Source organism: Protopterus annectens, chromosome 6.part0, assembly GCF_019279795.1.
Source record: "Protopterus annectens isolate FY-2018-M chromosome 6.part0, PAN1.0, whole genome shotgun sequence".
Taxonomy (NCBI): Eukaryota; Metazoa; Chordata; order Ceratodontiformes; family Protopteridae; genus Protopterus; species Protopterus annectens.
Window position 1 is genome coordinate 293,315,799 of NC_056737.1, and position 24,473 is coordinate 293,340,271.

At 39.7% G+C, this 24,473-nt stretch overlaps 1 protein-coding gene across 1 annotated transcript in view; it reads right to left on the minus strand.

Moving 5' to 3' along the window:
• LOC122804269 (aarF domain-containing protein kinase 1-like) overlaps positions 1–24,473 on the minus strand; it is a 1,777,942-nt gene that overhangs the window by 1,675,739 nt on the left and 77,730 nt on the right. The gene's annotated exons all lie outside the window — the stretch shown is intronic.

A 24,473-nucleotide genomic window follows, 5' to 3' on the forward strand; every position in this document is an offset into this window, starting at 1 on the left:
TTCATTTGGAAATGGTTTGCTTGGAGATGGCTTTGCCTTCTGCCCCCGTAGCAAAGCTAACCAGCAACTGATCAGACTTTCTGAATGATTTAGTCCTGTCTAGCTAGAATCTGAGCTGGCTGTGCACATCTAGAGAGTGAAGAATCCTTTCCCCTTGTTCTGGGGATTAGGAAAGAAGGTGGGCAAATGAATGGATTGGTTGAGAGCCACGCTGGAGACCATCTTGGGCATGAAGGATGGGTTAGTTCTGAGGGATATCCTGTCTGCATAGAAGATGATGAAGGGTTCCACAGCCATGAGTACTTGCATCTCAGAGACTCTTCTGGCTGAAGTGATGGCCAGAAGGAATGCTGTCTTCCAGGAGAGAAATTTTAGCTCTGTAGAGAAAGCTAGTTCGAAATGGGGCAGGGTGAGCTTTTCCAATACAAAGTTGAGGTCCCAAGCTGGTGTTGGTGCCCTTCTGGGTGGTCTCAAGTTGCTAACCCCTCTTAGGAACTGTTTGACCAAAGAGTGTGAGAAACGGGGCTGCTCAGTGTGAAAATGAGCAGAAATAGCAGAGGCATGAATTTTTATAGAGGAGAAAAAGAGGCCACTGTGTAGTAGGTCAGCTAAGTATTCCAGGATGAGAGGGAGGGAGGGCTGTGCTGTATTGGCTCCCTTAGCCTGGATCCAGGTGCAGAACCTTTTCCATTTATCAGCATAAGGCTTTCTGGTGCTAGGGCATCTGGCCTCATGGATGACATCCAGAACCTGTTTACTGAGGTTGGCAGATTGGTTCAGGGTTAGGGAATAAGCCAAGCAGCCAAATTGAGTGTCTGCAATTGGGGATGCATGAATTCCCCTTCCCTCTAGGCCAGGAGGTTTGGAATCTGAGGAAAGTACAGCTGTGTACACTTACCATAAATGTAGATGTTCAAGTGTATTCACTGCTGCAGTCATCACACTTGGGTTATCTGCCTGCAGGTAGTCCTCAGTCGGCCCGAATACCAGAGTCGTAGTATTTCTGCATCAGATGTCGCTTCTTCCATGACGTCAGGTCATCAGGGGTATAAAAACAGGCAGCCGACGCCATTACATCAGTTTTTCTTTCCCCAAATGTCAGGAGCCCCCAGATAGAGAGCTAGTATATGGTGTGGAAACCACCACCAGTAAAAAGTAAATATCAATACCATTAGGAATAGCCATAGAGAGGAGAGATAGAAAGATAGAGAAAAATAGGGGGCTGGAGGAAGGGAAACCAGGACTTCAACAGTGAATACACTTGAACATCTACATTTATGGTACGTGTACACAACTGTACTATGTTATTCATGTTTCACTGTTGCAGTCATCACACTTGAGGTGATTCCCAAAGCTGAGGAAGGGTGGAGCCAGTCAAGAAGAGTTAGAGCTGGCTAGTAGGCCCTGCAAGACTGTTGTAGCAAATCCTGCCCTGGATTTGGAAAAGATAGGTAAGTGATAATTGGTGAAGGTGTGTACAGAACTCCAGGTTGCAACTTCCAGAATGTCCCTGGTAGGGACTCCCCTGAGAAATGCTGTAGAGGTAGAAGTAGCCCTAGTGGAATGTGTTCTGACCCCCTGAGGGGTTGGTTTTCCATGGTGCTTGTAGCAGAAATGGATGCAGTGTGCTATCCATTTGGAAATGGTTTGTTTATAAATGGCCTTGCCCTCTTCCCCTGTTGTAAAGCTGACTAGCAGCTGGTCAGATTTTCTGAAAGGCTTAGTCCTATCAAGGTAGAACCTGAGCTGTCTGTACACGTCCAAAGAGTGCAGGATCCTTTCCCCTTTATTCTGAGGGTTAGGGAAGAAGGTTGGCAAATTGATGGATTGGTTTAGGGCCACACTGGACACCACCTTAGGCATAAAGGACGGGTTAGTCCTGAGGGAAACCCTGTCAGCATGGAAGATAATAAAGGGTTCCACAGCCACCAGTGCCTGTAGCTCAGACACTCTTCTAGCTGAAGTGATGGCTAGAAGGAAGGATGTTTTCCAAGAGAGGAATTTTAACTCTGCTGAAGCAGCAGGTTCAAAAGAGGGAAGTGTGAGCTTTTCTAGTACAAAGTTAAGGTCCCAAGCAGGGGTGGGTGCTCTCCTTGGGGGCCTTAAGGTGTTAGCCCCTCTCAGGAACTGTTTGATGAGAGGGTGAGAAAATAGAGGTGGCTCAGTGTTGTAATGAGCCAAAATGGCAGTGGCATGAATCTTAATGGAGGAGAAGGATAGGCCTCTGTGGAACAGCTTTGCTAGGTAATCTAGAGGTAAGGAGGGCACAACTGTGTCTTTTCCTTTAGACTGAATCCAAGAACAATATATTTTCCACTTTTCCGCATAGGATTTCCTAATACTAGGCGTTCTGGCTTCAAGAATGACATCCAGCACCTGTTTACTTAGGGTTCCTGGTGGAGTATTTAAGGAATAAGCCAGGCTGCAAGATTTAGGGTTTGTAATTGTGGATGCAAAATCTGTCCCTCCTGCTGTGACAGCAGGGTAGGGGTCTGGTGTAGGTGCCAGGGTGGTACCATTGTCAGGCTGCGCAGGAGTGGGCATCAGTGCTGGCGTGGCCAGTCCGGGGCAATCAGAATTGTCCTTGGCCTGTCTTCTTTTATCATGAGTAGTACTCTTGAGAGAAGGGGCAGAGGGGGAAAGGCATAGATTGAGAGGTTTTCCCATTGAAAGGATAGGGCATCTGCTTTCCAGGCCCTGCTGTGAGGGTTCCTGGTGCAGAATTTGCTTAACTGGTGGTTGTGGGGGGAGGCAAAGAGATCCACCTCTGGGATCCCCCACCTCTGGATCAGGAGTTTGAAGGTGCTGGGCTCCAATTTCCACTCGTGTGGGTCTAGGAGATTTCTGCTTAAGTCGCCTGCCAGTGAATTTTGTTTGCTTGGCAGGAACTGAACTTGTAGATGGACTTGGTTGTCTAAAGCTGTGCTCCACAGAGTCATGGCTAACCTGCAGAGTGGGTAAGAATGGATTCCCCCCTGATTGTTTATGTACCACGTAACTGTGGTGTTGTCTGTTTTTATCAGCAGTTGTCCTGGAAGGATTAGGTATCTGAAAGCTATCAGAGCATTCTGTACAGCTAGCATCTCCTTTTAGTTGATGTGCAGGAGAATTTGGCCTGGTTTTGGCAGTGTGGGGTAGAGTAAAATGGATTCCCTTGTTGTGATTGCATGCTTTTGCCTACCAAAGAAACTCTGCCCTCAGACAAGGTATGATAGGAATGATTGTTTCCAAGTCCTGAGAATGTTGGCACCAAAGACTTTTTAAGTACCATTGAAGTTTCCTCATATGCAGTCTTGCATATGGAATTAGCAGAATACATGAGGCCATATACCCTAGGGCTTGCAGTATTTTTCTTGCAGTTAGATGAGTTCTGGTGGCCATTTGCTTGAAGTAGTCTGCCAGATTGACTTGTTTTTCTGAAGTGAGAAATGCCATCTGGGAAGTTGTGTCCAAGCTTGCTCCCAGGAATACAATCTTTTAACTGGGCACCAGTTGTGATTTCTTTTCATTGATGGTGTATGCCAAAGAAGTGAGAAGGCTTTTTACAAATGCCAGATTCTGAAGCAGCAATTCCTGGCTGTCTGCCTGAATCAGGAAGTCGTCCAAGTACGGGTAAATTTGGATATTTCTCTGCCTGCAGTATGCAATAGCTGGAGCCAGGCATTTTGTGAATACCCTGGGCGCAGTAGATAAGCCAAAGAGAAGTGCAGAGAACTGATAATGCATAGATCCTACCTTGAAACGTAGATATTTCCTGCATAATTCCCTGATGGGAAAGTGCAGATAAACGTCTTTGAAGTCTAGGGTGACTTACCAGGCATCCTTGGCTAGCATAGGGAGAAGCTGTTGCAGGGTAAGCATGAATTTTGGGATCACCAGGAAGGTGTTGAGAATTGTAAGATCTAGGATTGGGCGCCAAGAGCCCTCTTTCCTAGGTACCAGGAATTGTCTGGAGTAGAAACCTTGACCCCTTTATTCTACTGGAACTGGCTGAATAGCTCTGATGTTGAGCAGGGAAAGAACTTGGTTTTGAGCCTCTGCCCACTTGTTTGGAAGAAGGTCTGGAAACCCGCTTGGAGTTGGCAGTGAATGGAAATAAAATTTGTACCCCTGGGATATAATGTTGAGGACCCATCGCTCCTGAGTGATGGACATCCAGTTTGTTGCATGAAGGGCAAGTTTTCCTCCTAGGGGCACAAATAATTAGGCAGAGCGGGGAGGTAGAGTTGAGAAGTCATTGTGAACTTTTTCCATAGGGAGGTGGCTTACCACTCCCTGTTTTAGGGGTGGGAGCACTCCATTGCTTAGATCTCTGCATACCCTGAGACTGTAGTCTGGGTGGTCTGTTTCCCCTGGGTCTTGTTTGGGAAGGCCTGGAGGGGGCTGGAAAGGACCAGTGTTTTGAAGGGCAATGCCTACTGAATCGAGGTGGTTGCACTTGTAAGAATTCTTTAACAGTTTGCATAGACTTAGCTTTTTCTTCCATCTTTTTAAGAACTTCTTCTGCTTTGGTGCAAAATAAAATGTCCTTATTTAAAGGAGCGTCTAGTAATTTGGATTTGACATGATCTGGCAAGGTTTGCTCCTTCAGCCAAGCATGTCTTCTCAGTATAGAGCCAGTGACTGCAGCCCTGCAAGATGCTTCTAGGGAATCAAAACCGCACTGCAAAGTATGCTTACTAACTTGGTTTGCAGAATGCATAAGCTCTTGCAAATCTTTATTTTCTGCACAATCTGGAAATATTACCATTTTTTGTTTAATGAGATCCATAATATGCTGCTGGTACTTCAGCATGTGAAACTAGCAGTTCAATGCCCTGATAGCAAGAGTTGCAGAGGTATATACCTTCTTACTCCATCTGTCTAAAGCTTTGGAATCCCTGTCCAAAGGGGTAGGATGTTTGGCCTTAATACCTTTAGGTCCCTGGGAAATGATCTCTGGATCAGCAGTCGGATTCTGGAAAAGAAACTTGTGGGAATCAGGTACTCGGTAGTACCTGTCCTGTTTCCTAGCGGCCTGAGGTAAGGTGTCTGGAGTAAGACTGGATTCCAAGAAAACATCATCCACAACATCTAGGACAGGGGGAATAGCTAAAGGCCTGTGCTGAGGTAGCTCTAAAAATTCTCTGAGTCTCTTTTTGTGCTGAGCATAGTCTTGGCATTCCCAATGGAAATGCTCTCTTAAAGTATGCAAGGTTTCACCAAAAGAGAAATCATTTGGAGGGGAGGTAGAGGGAATGGATTCCTCTGCATCTGATTCCTCATAGGCTGATAAGGGCATGTCCTGATAATCAGAAAGGTCAGTCATTGGACTCCTGGTCTGTAGAATCTGAAGGCAACTGAATTCTTTGTCTCTTATCAGGGGAAGTCTGGCTTCCCCTAATTTAGCATTATAAGGTCTTCAGCCATTCTAAGCATTTATTTTTGTGGCATGGGGGCCTGAGCATACACTTTGGTCGTCTGTTTTCTAGGTGTAGTGCATACTCCAGGCCTAAGAAACTCAGTAGTTTTGGCTAAAAAAGAAGTAATCAGCTTGATTCAAACATTGGTAGGTCGGAAAACACCCTCAGGAGCCAGTGCCTGCACAGTGGCTCCGGACCCATCCAAGGTAGAGACATCCGCTGGTTCCATAGTCAAAGAAGCATCTCACGGCATACTGGACTCCGAATGGGTCTCAGCAGAGGCCTGAAAATCCACAGAAGTGGGCATCAGGGGCTGCAAAGGTGCCTCACTGAGTACCGGCGGACTGGCAACTAGCTTAATGGAAGCATCGTCAGCAGTTTTGGACCTATGCGGTCTGTCTCTGTCTTTATCCTTATGTTTTTTCGGAAGATTGGTAGTCGGATGGCTTACCGAAGGCATTTCAGAATACAGAGATCGACAGCGAAAGAATTTAGCAACAAACATAGCCTGAAGACGAATGGTTCAGGCGTTAAACAAGGCACAAAACCGACAGCGAGGGGCGTCGTGGTTTGGGCCTAAACAGGTGAGGCAGTAAGAATGAAAATCTCTGTGAGGTATTTGCTTTCCACAGGCAAGACAATTGTTAACTTTTCTGACATCGGTTAGAGCAAGAAAAAAGGATCCCCAATGGGGTACTTAGCTTTAGAAGACTTCAGGATTATCAACTCGAAAAACAAAAATTTCAGGTAGCGGCCAACCGGCACTTGTGAACTGCTTCTGCTTCGAGCTTCTCCTCGGCAAGGAAGACTGATGTAATGGCGTCGGCTGCCTCTTTTTATACCCCTGACGACCTGACGTCATAGAAGAAGCGACAGCATCCAACACAGAAATACTAAGACTCTGGTATTTAGGTTGACTGAGGGCTACCTGCAGGCAGATAACCCAAGTGTGATGACTGCAACAGTGAAACACGAAGAACATTATGCCATGGAGGCAGTAGGGACAGGCTGAGCAGCAAGGGGTACCAGTGTTGCCTGGGCCAGTCTGGAGCTATAAGAATGGTCCTTGTTTTTTTTCTCCCTTATTTTGAGCAGTACCCTGGGGATAAGAGGTAGGGGAGGAAAGGGACAGATTGACAGACTGACCCAGCGGAAGGACAGGGCATCCACTTTCCAAGCCATGCAGTGATGCTCCCTGGTACAGAATTTGCTTAGCTGATGGTTGGTGTGGGAGGCAAAGAGGTTGACCTTCAGGATTCCCCATTTCTGAGTTATTAGGGTGAAGGTACTTCTGTTGAGTTGCCATTCATGTGGGTCCAGATGATTTCTGCTTAATTGGTCTGCCACAGAGATGACAGAGTCTGGTAGGAATTGTGCTACAGGTGTCGTTGCATGGCAGAAGCTGTGTGTCAAAGGGTCATGGCCAGCCTGCGTAGAGGGTAGGAGTGAGTCCCTCCCTGCTTGTTGATGTACCACATTACAGTGTTGTTGTCTGTTCAGATCAGGAGAGCCCTTGGAGAGAGAAGGGGCTTGAAAGCTATCAAGGCATGCTGCACAGCCATCATCTCTTTTTGACTGATGTGCAGAGAGATTTGCTGTGAGCTCCATTGCTCTGTATGCACCTGGCATCCAGGTGTGCACCCCAAGCATAGTCTGATGCATCTGTGGTGAGGGTCTGGCTGGTGGGGGTGGGGAGAAAGGCAGTCCCTTGTTGAGTGAACATGCTGCTGACCACCAAAGAAAATCTTTTCCGAGACAAGGAATTATAGGTAGAAGAGTTTCCAGGTCTTGAGACTACTGACACTAAAGGCTCTTTAGGTACCACTGAAGTTTCCTCATATGCAGTCTGGCATATGGAATGAGTAGTATGCAAGATGCCATGAACCCCGGAGCTTGTAGGATCTTTCTTGCAGTTAGCTGGGGCCTGGTGGCTAGTTGAGAGAAGTAGGTTGTCAGAAACATTTGTTTCTCTGGTGTAAGGTATGCCATCTGGGATGCTGTGTCCAGACCTGCTCCCAGGAAGATTATCCTTTGGGTAGGCACCTGCTTGGATTTTTGTTCATTGATTGTGTACCCTAGAGAGGTTAGGAGGGTCTTTACAAAGGCCAGGTGCTTGAGCAGCTTTTCCTGGCTTCCTGCCTGAATAAGGCAGTCGTCTATGTATGGGTAAATCTGAATATTTCTTTGTCTGAAAAAGGCAATGGCCGGAGCCAGACATTTTGTGAAAACTCTGGGAGCAGTAGATAAGCCAAAGGGAAGCGCAGAGAACTGAAAGTGCTGAAATCCTGCCCTGAAGCGGAGATATTTCCTGCATGATTCCCTGACAGGAATGTGGAGGTAGGCCTCTTTTAGATCTAGGGTGGCTAGCCAAGCATCCTTGGAGAGCATGGGTAGCAGCTACTGGAGGGTAAGCATTTTGAATTATGGGATCACCAGGAAGATTCTTTGAATGGATAAATCGAGGATGGGGTGCCAGGTGCCGTCTTTTCTGGGTACCAGAAATAGTCTGGAGTAGAAACCTTGGCCTATCTGTTCTGTAGGAACGTGCTCTACTGACCTCATAGAGAGCAGGGAAAGGATTTGCTTTTGAGCCTCTGCCCACTGATTTGGAGGTAGATCTGGGAACCCTTTTGGGGTTGGAAGGGTGTGGAAGGACAATTTGTATCCCTGAGACACAATGTTCAGAACCCAGTGGTCCTTGGTAATGGTGGCCCAGGTGCTTGAGTGAAAGGAGAGTTTTCTTCCTAGGGGTAAGTGAAAGTGGGTAGAGGGAGGGGGTGGAGGAGGTGAGCCATTGTGAGTTCTTACAATAAAGGGGTGGCTTAAAACTCCCTGGTTTTGAAGTGGAGGTAGTCCACTGCTTAGATCTCTGCATTCCCTGTGGCTGCTGTCTGGGGGAGTCTGTTTCCATGGGGCCTAGGCTGGGACGGTTTAATGGGAGCAGGAAAGGACCAGTGTTTGGAGGGACAATGCCTGCTGAACCTAGGGGGCTGGACCTGCAAGAAATCCTTAACTGCTTGCATAGACTTTGCTTTTTCTTCCATCTTTTTTAAGATCTCTTATGCCTTAGTGCCACATAAGTTATCTTTGTGCAAGGGGGCATCTAACAATTTAGATTTGACATGGTCTGGCAGGGGCTGTTCCTTAAGCCATGCATGCCTTCTGATGACAGATCCAGTGATTGCTGCCCTGCAAGAAACTTCTAGGGCATCAAAACCACAGTGCAAGGTGTGTTTAGTTACTTGACTTGCAGAATGCATTAACTCTTGTAAATCTTTAGATTCTGCCCAAGCAGGAAAGGAAAAAATGTTTTGTTTAAGGAGTTCCAAGGTATGTTGCTGAAATTTCAGCATATGGAACTGAAAAGGTAGTGCCCTGATAGCAAGAGTAGCTGAGGTTTATACTTTTTTACTCCATCTGTCCAATGCTCAGGAATCCGTGTCTGAGGGGGTGGGATTCTTAGCAGAGGTTGTTTTAATCCCTTTTGGCCCTTGAGAAATGACCTCAGGGTCAGCTGTAGGATTTTTAAAAATATATTTGTGTGAGTCAGGGACTCTAAAGTACCTGTCTGGTTTTCTGGGAGCTGGAGGTAGGGCGTCAGGAGTCAAGCTGGATTTGAGGAAAACATTCTCCACAACATCCAGGACTGGGGGGATGGCCAGGGTCTGTGCTGTGGAAGATCTAGGAATTCCCTGAGTCTCTTTTTAGACTGACGGTAGTCCTGATTCTCCTATTGGAAATCCTCCCTTAAAGTATGCAGTGTTTCCCCAAAGGAAAAATCCTCTGGGGGAGAGGCTGAAGGAATGGAATCCTCTGCATCAGAATCCTCATAAGTGGAGAGGGGTTGCATGTCTTCATATTCAGATGTATCAGATTCATCTGACTCTTGTTCAGACAAAACTACAGGGGACATATCTCTTTTCCTTTAGGAGGGATAGCTTGGCTTCCTCTGATCAGCATGACATGGTCTTCCTTCATTTTAAGCATTTGAGACTGAGGCAAGGTAGCATGCGCCTGAGAGTGGGTTGTCCGTTTCTTGGGTGTGGTTTGTACCCTGGGCCTAAGAAACTCAGTTGTTTTTGAAAGAACGGTAGTCGCGGAAGAAGTCGTCGATTTGTGTGGAGATTCTGTAATGCAAAGGACTTCCTCAGAAGCCGGTGGTGCTCAGCGGTCTGGTATTTGTTTTCCACAGGCGAGACAATTATTAACTTTTTCTGACATCGGTTAGTGCAAGAAAAAAGGATCCCCAACAGGGTACGTAGCTTTAGAAGACTTCAACTTCAATTTGTTAGACGAAAACTCAGGTAGCGGCCGACTGGCACTCCTGCGAACTGCTTCTGCTTCAGGCTCCATGGCAAAAAAGACTGATGTAATGGCATCGGCTGCCTTACTTTATACTACTGATGACCTGACACCAGTCCTCAAGCAAAAGCAACCGACGCAGAAATACTAAGTCTCTGGTATTCGGGATGGCCGAGGGCTACCCAGGCAGGGATAACTCAAATGCAATGACTGCAACAGTTAAATACGAAGAACATCAGTACTCATTCAGGACCGATATCTCTCTCAGGTTCTGCAGTATTTCAGTGAGTTAATATCCTAGGGCCTATCTTACTCCTCATTCAGGGTTCATATTTCGGCACATCTGCCAATGGACCCCCCTCTTTCTATGCAACCACGTGTGAAAACATTTTTGAAAGGGGTGTTGCATAATGAGCCTCCTAGGAAACAGGTAGCTCCTCTTTCATATCTTAATTTTGTTAGTAAAAGTAATTCTTGCTCCATTTAAATTAGCTCATTAGGCTGACTTGAGGTTCTTAACTTTGAAAACAATTATACTAATTGCTCTAACCTCTGCAAAAAGTATCTAGGTTGCAAGCTCTCATGGTGGGTTATCCTTATCTATTTCCACAACATAAGGTTTCCATAAGAACTGATATTTCATTCATACCTAAAATGGTATCCAAATTTAACTTTTTTAAACCTTTATTAAATGATCACATGCATGAACAGAAAGGAAAACAAATCATTTTAACATTTTTCCATTTAAAAACAATATACATCACATATATTTTCTTTCCTACTACTGATGATAATCAGTTCAATATTACAAAAAAATTGCTGAATTCCTGCCTTCCCTTAAACCTCACTCCTCCTGAACATTATTATGCATGTGTTGTTCCCACAATTTCCAGTTACTTTTATGTAATTTGCTCCTTCCCATTTCTATATTCAGTACCTCACATTCAGTTGGTGTGGACTTTAGTTTCCAATTTCTAGTAATTGCTTTTTTGGCAGCCAACAAATTGCACCCTGTATCCAAGCTCAAAATAATCATCGCCTCGCTTACAACCATTTGCTCACTAAATATTTTTGATAGAGTACTCTATGGGGAATTTTTTAAATCTGCCAACTCATTACACTCCGGAAAATAGGTTCCCAGTTAATTCTTTCTTCTCCATCAGAACTCCAACATTTGCTATCTACCTGAGAAAAAAAAATCTTTGAAGTCTGCTTGGAGTATAAAAACACCTATGCAAACACTTCCAACCATAGATCCTACACATTCTAGACTTGGTTGCATACTTGGGGACCACACGTCTTCCCATTGTTTTCTTGTAAATTGCTTTTCCAGTCTTTCTTCCCAATCTTTTCTAACCTCCTCTGCTCAATTCTTATAGTTATCATGCAATATTTTCTATGCACTGCTAATGATCTTATTTAACAGCTGCCTCTGTTCTAGATTCAACTAAAAACTCTACCAGAGCAGGTATTCCTCTTTGTCTATACTCTGAGACTGAGCCCTTGTAGGGATGGCAATGTCTAGTCTCAATCCAAATGTTTTCTTGGCCTCATCCTGCTCCATTACCTTTTCTGCTACAGGTATTTGCTCCCAATATCTTGGTTCCTTTGCCAGGTTTTTACAGTAAACTCCAACCCCCCCTCCTGCCTGTTTTCTGTACCCCTACTTGCAGTCACCCCCATTGGCAAAATCTATCTCCATTCTCGTATTAGCTTAGTTCTTAGAATACTTTCTGCTACTTTATGAATATAATATTTTGTATGGTTGCTATTATTCTCCCTAAGGATCTGCATCCAAAAGCTTACTCTCTCTCTCTCTGTTTCTTGAACTTCCCTCTTGCATCATCATCATCATCATCCCATTCCACTTTGAAATATAACCTACTGCTTCTGTTATGTATATGAGCCTTAACTGTGTAGCTCTAATATATCCCTTCACATTCGGTAGTTCATTGGAAGGATCAACTTAACCCACTTAACTAGTGCCCTCTTTCCCTCCAAGATAAACGTCTTCAATTTGTTATTAATTATTTTCCACTGCTTCCCCCTGGGTTGATAAAAGTGTACTTGACCAGTATACAGGACTAAAGAGACTAAAAACATTTTCACTGCTTGTATCTTGCTGCTCATATCCATAAATAAGAGTTTCCAGTTTCTCAATTTTTGTATTATCTTTTCTTTTGTCTCTTCCAACATATCTTTGGCTGCCATAACAGAAGCCTTTTTAATCCATACTCCTAAACACTTCATCTTATCATGCCCCCAAAAATATGGGTTTTGCTGAACAAATTCATGTGTGGATACACAACTTACAGCTATAGCCTTTGTTTTATCTTCATTAATTTTATATCCTGAAAAGATGTGAAACTGTCTCATAATGTTCCACAACACCAAGATGCCTTTTTCTGGATTTATCAGATATAAAATAACATCTGCAAATAAAGATAACTTTTCTTGATTACCATATCAATTATATCCTTGCATTTCTGAGTCCCTTATTTTCTTTCCCAGTAGATCTAAATATAAAGAATGGCTCTAAATATAAACAAACACCAAAAAAGAATGAGGACACCCATGCCTGTTTCCATTTTTGAAGCACAACTTATCAGAGATGAACCCTCACATGTTAATTCTTGCACCCGATCCTTCCTATATCTTCATAATTAACCTTAATATTGTATCAGGGAATGCAAATGTTTCCATTGACCTACACATAAAATACCAGCTTACTCTATCAAACATTTTCTCTGCATCAAGACCCACTAACAACAGTAATATTCTCTTATATTCTGCTTTCCTCTTTATCATCAATGTTGCATTAATGTTTTTAAATGTCTACCTCCCTTCCACAAAACCACATTGCTCCAATGTTGGCAATACATGTGCCATCCTTTTAGGTAGTATAGACATAAACACTTTATAATCATGGTTTAAAACTGAAATGGGTCTATATGAAGCTGAGTCTTACTGGTCTTTACCATCTTTAGGTAATACAGCCACTGAAGCTTTCTTCCAAGATGATGATGCTTCCCCTCTCCTTTTAAAACACTAAAAAAATAAATAAAATCTTCCAGATCTTTATTACTTTCTTCCCCCTAACTTCCAAAGAAATACTATCTACTCCCACAGCCTTTCCTGAAGACTTACTATAAATCAATGTTTTTATTTCATCCCCTCCTATCTTAACTGTTAGTTGTTGAGCCACAATTACCTCTGACATTGGCATAATTAAGTCTTCCACAAATATTACCAATTTGTTCTCTGTCTTGATTACCATTTGTGCTCTTTCTTGATTTCCACATTTCTCTGCCACATTTTCATACAACTTCCAAAATATCTCTAAAATCAGTACAGGATTTGTGGTTATTTTTCTTGTTATAGGCTTCCTAGTTTGGCAACAACCCTTTCTACTTTCTGTTGCCCAAGTCATTGTACTAAACATTGTTGTGGTACAAAGTTATCATCAAAATACAGCAAACTTTCTAAACTCATGCGTATTATCCAGATACTTATTTTCTTTTAAGTACTCTGCATTTGTGTGTCTTCTTGTTCTGTGAGATTTCCTTTATTCTACAATACTTTAAATTTTGTAAGCCTCTTTAAGTAATTTCTATTACTTCTTAATAATATCTCTTGCTCTCTCTTATTTCTACCCTATTTTAAAACATTATTTTTATTTTAGCCCACCCACTAGCAATTATTACTGAAGAAATTTCTATCTACCCTAATAACTCTCGAAAAATTTCCAAAACCAATTTCTTACATTCCTCTCTTTTTAACAATGTCTGTGTCTAATTTTTTTACTTCATTATCCTGTGTTTTATCTAGGTTTTTATTGGTGAGGAATCTGAAATAGTTATTGGATATGTGTTAAGGCTGTCAATCAAATGCACAGGTTCCTGTGAAATATAATTTCTATCTAGTCTAGTCCAGTTATTATACTTTGGGGAATATGTAAATTCTGTCCAAGCTTCTACTCCTGCATTCAAATCTTCCTTACCACATATTTTTATAAATTTCTTCAGGAAATATACCCGCTTTTGTAATACTTTACCCTCTAGATATCTCTGATACATCCTCACTACTGCAAATCAAGTTCCAGTCCCACTTACAAGTAGTATTCCCTGTTGAAAGCTGATTATTTCTTCCAAAAATTTCTTAAGCTCCACAATAGCAGTTTTTGGTGGACTATAAATACATGCCAGTGTAATCCTCCTTCCTTTCCACTAGTGTCTTGCTACCACAAATCTGCGATTATTACCTTTTTTCTGCATTTCTTAATATAATTCACTACTCTTTTCTTTTTGTTTATACCTGTAAGGCCATTTATGTTCAAAGATAATATGGATAGTATAGACATTATGATAAAAAGCTGCTGTTCACACCTACTATACATGCCAGATTTGAAGAATGTGTATTTCCAACTTTCGTGTTAGATTCATAGATTCATAGTTATATGCACATGCTAATGTTTGGCAGGCTGACCTTTTATACAGCTGTTTCTTCTCATCTCCATTTGAAACTATGTCACATTTTCAAGACTTTTTGTTTTAATGAAAACCCTCAAAAAAAACTAAACACATTTTCAAAACACCATCATCCCCCATTAACTCAAGACAAACACACAATACTATACACATCTTTAAAAATGAAGCTTAACTCTCCAGAAAGGAACAACTGCCCCAAATCAACATCTGTACCTACAGGCATTACCTAACCTAAAATTAAGGTTACCCATGCTAAAGCACATGATAAACTCATGTTCCCACTTACATTGATTGCTGTCTGTTTTCTTCTTATCTCCATTCCCCTCCCAGATGTGAAAAACTGTTAGCCCTAAGAAAATTTGCACTGGCTATCTTTAAATAAAACTAAATTGTTCATTGTTCTATTAAATGCATTAAAGCATTAAGCTGATAGAGAGGCTATCTCTTATTCATTTCCCATAATTTCAAACGTTATTTTTTACTGAATTACTTATCATTGTACTTTTACATTTTTAATTTCCCTCAGATAATAATGTGCAAAACTCTCAAGGTTAATAGCTTGCACCTGCAGAGAGCTCATCTTCATGTAAAAGTAATGAATCTGTGTACATTTCTATAAGAACACAATGTACACTTGTCTTAACAGAAAACATCTTGACTCCCACTGAACATTTGCTAAGGGGAAAAAACAATATCTTTGCAGATGTCAGATGCTTGGAGACATTCACACTTGTAAAATAAGAGAAACTATATAACTTCTACATATAATGCAAATGGTGCATTTTTTTATGTGAGCCAAACTCTAGCAGCCCAAGATCCCAGCAAATTAACATTAGATTTGCTTTTGTCCAGCCTTTCTTCACTTGTTATACTGTAAAGCCTATACATCTTACAACCAAAACAGTACTTGTTTACCTCAAGATCTTTAGCACATACACTAAAGAGACTCCCCCACATTTAAGATATCCCTGGCTACATGTGACACACAACCACTTTACTATATATTACATGTAGTTTACATCATGAAATGTTTTATACAAATGTCGATAATAAAAAATCGTTTTACTTACTGTTATTTTTTTTACTTTTAGTGTCCTTCTAAATATTAATGACATAAAGTGGGGTATAAATGCTTTATAGTCCACTCACAAGTTTAACAAAAGTCCAGTTTTTCTCAGCCACTGTTTCTTGTAACAGACTGATGCTTTATAGTCTTCCATTCATATACTAATTTCAGTGTTGCTTTTCTTCTTCCTGATTACCTCCATCTCCCATGACCAGATTCTTGTGTTTTTTTCTGTCTCTCATGCATTTTTCTTTGAAACATCAAAAAAGGTTTTGTTGCCAAGTTCTCTCTATCAACTTAATTATCAAAAGAATGAGAAACAGAGACAACTTCTGTATGCTGGCTCATTTTTTCTTGGATAAACTCTTGTTTCCTCCGTAGACTGCTCTGTGTCAAAAATGTTTTTGAACTCACAGGAGAAACATTCTGAAGACAACTGGATTCAACAGCTTGAATCTCACACCTGTCTTTCAACATTCCCTGATTGCTAGGATAAATTTTCTTTTCATCTGTCTGGTATACAATAAATAATAATTTTTCACAAATATTCTGCTGCCTTCAGTTTTTACTACTTTTCCCTTATGCCATAGTTTTGTCAGGATCAACTCTTTCTGCTGGCATGACTGCATCTTTACGAACACAGGTCTTGGCTGCTTTCTCATGGCCTGGTTTGGAGCATACACTCAATGTGTCATTTTCAATTAATAAACCCTGCTTAGTGTACCACTTCAGTTGCTTATTTGTGTTTTCATAAAATTAATGTAGTCTGTTCTTTCCAGTCTTTCTGGTACAGCATAAAATCTAATTTTTTTTTCCTGGACGCTTTGTCTCATACTCAGCCAGCCTTTTCTTTGACTTCTTTGACCTCTGACTTTTGTAGTTTTATCAGTTCATCTGAATAGCTACTTAAGACATCCATTTTTTCAGCCTTTTATTATTTTAGTTGATATAATCCTTCACTTTTTCATTTATTTTAATCACCTCAGAGAACATATGATTTACTTTTTCCTTGAAATTACTGGTAGCCACTTCTTGTACCAAAGCTGAAGCTTGAACTGCTTTTTGCTGGACAGCTACAGGATTTTTCTCAGCTAATGTTTCCTCTTTACCTTTTCTGGTCAACTTTCTTTCAGATTCTCTAAAAATCTTTGATGAAGTCCAGGCAGTGTATGTATTGCCAGTAACTGAAATTTACTCAAGCTAACAGTATTACTGGCTCTTATTTCTCAGTTTCTTTTTTCACGCTGGGAAAATTGAAATTAAGCTGTTGATTAGTATGCAGCAATACTAGAAGTCCTCAGGTTTCTAGGTTTTGTTGTCATAATTACAACCTCCTGGCCTTGAGACGTTTGACTGACATTGTCCTACAGTAGTATTTTTGGGTTGCAATCACTCATACAGATCACCCAAGCTTGAGTCACATTTGTTTCAGCTGTCATTTAAACAACTTTACTTCCTCAAGTCTTGGCAAACCATGACCATAATACTCATATAATAATAAGCTGTGGGTGTTTCAAGACTGGCACACTTTGGAGAAAGAGTGATCACTGATTTCGCTGAGGTACGACCTCAGAGTGAGAATAATAACTGTACAGGGGGATCAGGAAATACTAAACAACCAAAGAAAAGGTCAGAAAGACCAATTATTTTGAAACAACGACAATGATTCCACGTAGAAAAGGTTTATTCTTTAAAACAAGACTTAGCGCCTCGGCTAACACAGCCTTCAATGAGTACAAAATAATAATACAAAACCACTCCCTTATATACCTTAAAAGTCAATTAATCAATCAATTAATCAATATAACATTTAAAGAGACTCCATTTCATAAATAAAGAAAAAGAAAAAAACATAATTATACAAAGCATAAATTACAATAAATATTTCCAATTAATTTCCATATTTAAACCATTCGGTGATAATGTATTATATTTTAATATGAAGATAGACTCTTTATACAATAACATATTTTTTAATAGCTTATAATCACCTTTTTTAACAAAAATCTGCTCTAAAATGGTTGCCTGTAATAAATTTGCATTACTATTATGAAATTCTAAGAAATGTGATGCAACTGAATTTTCTATAACCCCCTTCCTAATATCACGAACATGTTCCTGCAATCTAACCCTAAATTTTCTCTTAGTTTCTCCAATGTAAAAAAGATTACATGGACATTTAAGACAATAAATAACCCCTTCAGTATAGCAAGAAAACAATTTGATTGGTACAAATATTTTATTATTTATTTTATCAAATGTTAATTTTATCAAAGGGCACACGGTACAAGTATAACAAGGTACAGTGCCAAAAGTATTTAGTGAAAGTTTCAACTTGTCAGTAGGGCATATATAATATGCTCTCACTAGCATATCACATAAACTTTGACCTCTTTTAAAAGCAATTTTAGGATTAGCAGGAAGTAATGTACCCAGAACTCTATCAGTTTTTAAAAATTTCCAATAGTATCTCACTATGTTCCAGATCTTGTTACTCAATAAATTATATGTGGTGACAAAATAGATATCATCTATTTGTACTTTATTATATTTTTTAGGTATATTCGTCTGGTTAGTATGACCCTCTATGGTTGTAATAAACTTATTTATAGAATCCATCAGGCATTGAATTGAATAGCCTCTATGTAAAAAAATGTCAACAAGTTTACAGATCTGTTTTACTAAATCTTGATAGTCATTACATAACCTAGACAGCCTTACAATTTCTCCATAAGGTAAGGATTCAATAGTATGAGGAGGATGACAACTAGTTCCAAACAAATATTGATTCCCATCGATAAATTTTTGATGAACCGAAGTAAATATCGGTTCATCTACTTTGCCCACTAAAGTGATATCTAAAAAATTGACTTTTGGCCCTACTTGCAAGCCATCAAATTTAATATCACATTTATTATTATTAAGTTCAAGTACAAAATTAGATACTAAGTCAACACCTCCCTGACACAAAAAAATTAAGTCATCAATATATCTGAAATATGACAACACATGATTCTGTACAAAATTATTAGTATAAATATAATCTAATTCAAATTTTGCCATGAAAATATTTGCATACATGGGGGCAAAAGGCGCCCCCATGGCAGTACCCTTAATTTGATGGTAAATATTTTCATTAAAACTAAAAAAATTATTAAACAAACAAAACTCAGTTAAATCCAAAACATAATGAGAAACAGGGCTATCACCTAAGAAATAATGTAAAGCTCGAATACCATCTCGATGATTAATATTAGTATACAAACTCACCACATCTAAACAGATCCAGAACATATCTTGACTCCAATGCACATGTGAAATTTTCTGAATGAAATCATAAGAGTTCTGAATATATGAATCCAATTTTTGTACATATGGCAATAAGTATTTGTGTATGACTTAATAATAATTAATAACTGTACAGGGGGATCAGGAAATACTCCCAAACAAGGTGAATGCAGGGGTAAAAAGTTTTATTTGTGCTACAGCTGCTTGCATGTATTATTAGAATGTGCACCTTGTGACCAAGCTAATTTGATCCTTTTCTGCTTAATATGTTGTATTATTATTATTGTTGTATTGTTGTTGTAGTTATCACTTGTTCAGCCTGAACTGTTTGAAAGTATTCTGCTCTGTAAATAGTTTGTTTTGTAAATAGCAATTTGCTGCTTTCTTGTTCTTTACTATATATTTGTATTTTACACTATTTACATTGATAAATTCCTAACTTTTTAATTTTATTCTGCTATATTGCATGTTTTAATGTTATGCTACTGTATCATTAAAATTTGTTCTTGATCAATGTTGCTGTTGTTTTTGCCTTTGTGCCCTGAGCCATGGCTAAAAAAAAAGGTTCACAGACGAGTTTACTTACCAGGTTGACATAAGATAAATGAATAAATAAAGATATAAACAAACTATCTACTCCTAAGTGATACACTGGCAAGTTTCAAATCTCCACCAAACTCAGTTAACTCCGCTGAATATGCGGAAATGTACACCACCAAACTATACCAGCATTAAACAGTTGCACAGATGCAGCTGTATCAAGTAGGAACTAGTGCAGGGCATGCCACAGAAATAAATACACATGGTAGAACCAGAATATCAACGAGCTTTATAATAAAAGGAAAATAATTAAAAAAACACATTTATTGAATTATCACTTGGGAAATGGGCAAACTTAAATTTATATAAAAGTAAACAAAACATAACCATATTAACAAGTTCACATTTATAAACATTAGACAACACATATATTCTTCTACACAATATAATCAATCCAATATTACATAAATTGTTCAGTTCTTACCTTCTAGTAAACATTATTCCTTCTCCCAAAAAAATTCTGCATGCAATGTTCAACAATTTCCATTTTTTTCTATGTAATTTGCTCCTACCCTTTTCCTCAAGATCCCACTTCCTGTTCTTTTATCACTGTTACAATGTTCACTACTTTAAGTACAGTTGGAAAAGGAAAATAATTCTCAACAAATGAACAGTAAATACCTGAAAGTTAGAGCCCTTGTCATTGAAATAAAGACAACTCAAGAGCTTAATAAAATCCACCAAAGCCAAGTTTTAGACTAAACTACCTACCCTAGCCAAAGACAGTCACAAGGCATTTTTTAGTTACGTTCGTAATCTCAAAAACACAATGCAGCAATGCACTGAGCTGATTGAGAACACTGTTACCTACAGTCAGTCTGAAGATATAGCAAATTTACTTGCCGATAAATTTAACTCTAACTTTACCCCTCTCTCTATATCCTCAATCTGTCCCTCAACATATACCTGCAAATGGCTCAGCTCCACCTATCACACAAGACCAAGCCCTAAAAATGCTATCAAAAGTTGAAAATATTGCATCAGTGGGTCCTGACAATATCCCTGGATGCATCTAAAATAGCATGAAGCACGATTTAGCCACACCCCTAATAATACTGTTCAATCTCAGAGTCCTTACAGGTTTTGCACCAAGTGAATGTGGAACAGCTATAGTTATTCCCCTGTATAAGGAAGGGCCTTCCACAAAACCAGGCAATTACAGACCCATAAGTCTGACCAGCCTCATATGCAACATTGTGAAAAGATTTATCAAGGAACTAATCAATCAGGATGTAGGGACCCTTCACACACCCAGACCCATCTCAGTCTGGATTTCTCAAGGGAGGTCATGCTTATTCAACCTGGTAAATTTTTTTGAAAATGTCATCAAAACAATGGATGAAAAGCAAAATGGTATACACCACAACCATTGACTTGGCCAATGCTTTTGACACAATTCCCCACTCAGGTATTGCAGAAAAGCTAGATAAACCTAGACTAAAGCCAGATGTCACCCACTGGATTGCCATCTGGCTCAGAGATAGGATGCAGATAATCAAAACAGGGGAAGTTACCTCCACAAAGAGATCAGTCACCAGTGGAGTCTCCTGGGGTTCTGTGCTGGGAACTCTCTTGTTTAGCATCTACTTTTCTGAAGTAAAAGCCAGTGCCAAAGATCTCTGGCTGGCTAAGTTTGCAGACGGCTGCCATCTGGGAGCAGTCATTGGATCCCCAGATGACTTGGCCATTATCTAGGAAGGTTTCTCCCAAATAAATAACTGCTGCCAAAATGATGGACTGAAACAAAATGCCAAAAAATGTATTACTGTATCATTTGCGAAGTCATCTACCTCTAGGGAACTGCCATGACAATACACCCCTAAGAGTTGATCCAGTAGTTCAGGATTCAGGAATTTGTGTGGACAGAGACCTAACGTTTGACCAACATGTGTCTACTGCTGTAAGAAATTCCTTTTATATTGCACAGCTTATAAACACCGGGATTGTGTCTAGATCTAGGGATGTCACTGTCCTCCTCTGCTCAACCCTCATTAGTCCAATCATTGAATATAATAATGACTTTGGTATGCATCTGTCCAGACACATGCAACAACTGGAACATCCACAGAGATACCTTACTAAAATTATATAAAGCCTAAACATGTTCTACATGGACTGACTCAAAGTTCTATCACTACACTTTGTATCCCACAGACTGATAAGAAGTGACCTGTGTCTGATAAACAAGGCATCCTCCAACCTATTACTGATAGACTTACTGCATATCAGCAAGTCAAATGACATCAGAAATACTTGGTTTAGGGATCTAAATCTCTTTTGTAACATAAACAGAATGGACTGGAGGAACAAGTATACCTCACAGAGGATACCACTTCTCTGGAACAAACTCTCCATCCACAAAGTGCATCCCTGTCCATACTCACGCAGAACTGATATCTATGGATAAAAAACTGAAAAATTAACATAGGACTACCCCCTGTACTACTGCTATTGGACAGAGGCAGCTCCTTAATGCTTTTCCGATTTATGGGTCCCTCAGATTATCTGTGGTATGATCTCTGTAATTCTAATTAGGCATAATATATAATTATCGACCATGGGATGGATAAGGGCAGTCTATAACCACATGGGACAGGCTATTTCTTTTTGTTAAACACTTTTACTGAATTATTACTTGTGACATAGGCACATTTACATTTATATAAAAGTAAGCAAACTATATTAACAAGTTAAAATTAACAAATATTATACTTCACATATATTGCTATATCTCATATAACCTAAGCAACTTTACATAAATTATTAAATTCCTGCCCCTTTAAAAAAAAAAGAAACATCTTTAATAAATTATCACTTATGACATAAACAATCATACATTTATATAAATGAAAACAAACCATACTGACACAATCTTAGTTGCAAGTATTTTACATCACAAACCATACTGACACACTCCCAGTTGCAAACATTATACTTCACTTATAATCTACCCAATCATTTTCAGTCAAACATTACATAGCTCATTTAAGTTCTGCCTACTTTTAAACCTCATTCCTCCCCTGTATGTATTGTTCCCACAAGTCCCATTTTTTTCCTATGTAGTTTGCTCCTACCTTTTTCTAAAGATCTCAGTTCCAGTTGTTTTATCTCTGTTACTATATTCACTGCTTCTAATATACTTGGTTTAGATTCTGATTTCTATTTTCTAGTAATTGCTTTTTTGGCAGCCACCATAATTAGAGACAGCAAGGCCTTACCATGTCTAGGCAATTCTGATTCTGTATAATAGTTCAGAAAAATCATCTCCTTCGTCACACCAATCTGCCCACCCAGCATCTCCAACAGTGTATCCCACAGGGAATCCTTAAAGTCCGCCAACTCACTGCACTCCCAGAAAATATCTACCTAATTACCTCTTTCTTCCCCACACACCTCTGACATTTGCTGTCTACCTGAGGAAAATATTCGCAGGAGTCTACTTGGGGTATAAAAATATCTATGTAAACATTTCCAAGTACAAATCCTAAATCTCCTACATTTTGATGCATATTTGGGAGACATTCATATATCCTCCCATTATTTCTTTGTGAATTGCTTATCTAGTCTCTCTTCCCAATCCTTTCTAACCTCCTCTGATTGATTGTTATAGTTATTATGCAATATTTTATATGGTCTACTAATTATTCCTTTTTTAATGGCAGCTTCTGTTCTAGATTCTACTAAAACCTCTATCAGTGCTAGTCTTTTTTTTAGGACCCCCCTATTTCATTCTCTCTGCCTATACTCTGATATCGGTCCTTGATAGGGAAGGCAATCTCTAACCTGCACCCCAAATACATTCTTGGCATCTTCCCATGCTATCATCTTTCCCTCTCTAGTTATTTCCTCCCAATACCTTAGTTCCTTTGCCAGGTTTCTCCAATAAATTCCAACCCCCTCTTGCCTATTGTCTATATCCCTAATTTCAGTCATCTCTATTGACAGAATCTCCTTTCTCCGTTCTTGTGTTGGCTTAGTTCTTAGAATATGTTTTGCTACTTTATGGATATAATATTCTGTATGATTATTGTTATTCTCCTTAAAGGCCTACATCCAAAATCCCAGTCCCTCCTTGTTTCTTGAGCTTCCCATCATCCCTTTCCACTTTGAATTACAGTTTTCTGCTTGTGCTATGTATAGGAGCCTTAACTGTGTAGCTCTGAAATACCCTTTCAAATTGGGTAATCCCAATCCGCCCTGTTCTACTGGAAAAATCAACTTATCCCACTTGATTCTTGCAGTCCTCCCCTCCCAGATAAAGTCCTTCAGCTTTTCATTAATTGCTATCCACAACTTCTCCCTGGTTGATAAAAATATGACTGACCTGTGTATAAGACTAAAGGCATTACAAACATTTTGATTGCTTGCATCTTACTACACATATCCATATAGCAAAGCTTCCATTTTCTCAGTTTTTGTATTATCTTTTGTTTAGTCTCTTCCCAGACATCCTTAGTTGCCACACCAGAATCATTTTAATCCATACTCCTAAATGCTTCATTTTATCATGTCCCCATAAATAAGGATACTGCTGAGCCATTTCCTGTGTGGGTACATAATTTACTGCTACTGCCAGTGTTTTAGCTTCATTCATTTTATATCCCGAAAAGATATGAAACTGTCTCAAAATATTCCAAAACACTGTAATGTCTCTTTCAGGTTTTGTCAGGTATAAAATAATATCATTGGCAAATACAGCCAGCTTTTCTTGACTACCATACCAATTATATCCTTGAATTTCTGAGTCCCTTATTTTCTTTGCCAATGGTTCTAAATATAAAGCAAACAACAAAGGGGAAAGAGGACAACCCTACCTGGCTCCTCTGCTCAAGCAGAAATTATCAGAGAGGACCCCATCCACTTTAATTTTCGCCTCTGATCCCTCATATATCCTCCTCATAAACCTTATAATTTATTTCAGGAAATGCAAATGCTTCCATTGCCCTGCTTATAATGTCCCAGCTTACTCTGTCAAATGCTTTCCAGACCTACCAACAATAATGGTATTTTTTTACATTCTGCATCCCTATGGATCATCATTGTTCTGTTAATGTTGTCAAATGTTTGCCTTCCCTCCACAAACCACACTGATCCATATCTATCAATTTTAGCCATTACAGACAAGAACACTTTACAATCATGGTTTAGGAAATTGGCCTATATGAAGCTAGGTCCCATGGATCTTTACTCTCTCTTTAGGTATTACAGCTACCACTGCTTTCTTCTATGGTGTTGATACTTCTCCTCCTCTTAAAAAACTGTTAAACAAAAGCCTCCAGATCTTTATCAGTTTTTTTCCCTCCTAGCTTCCAAACTTCTATGGGAATA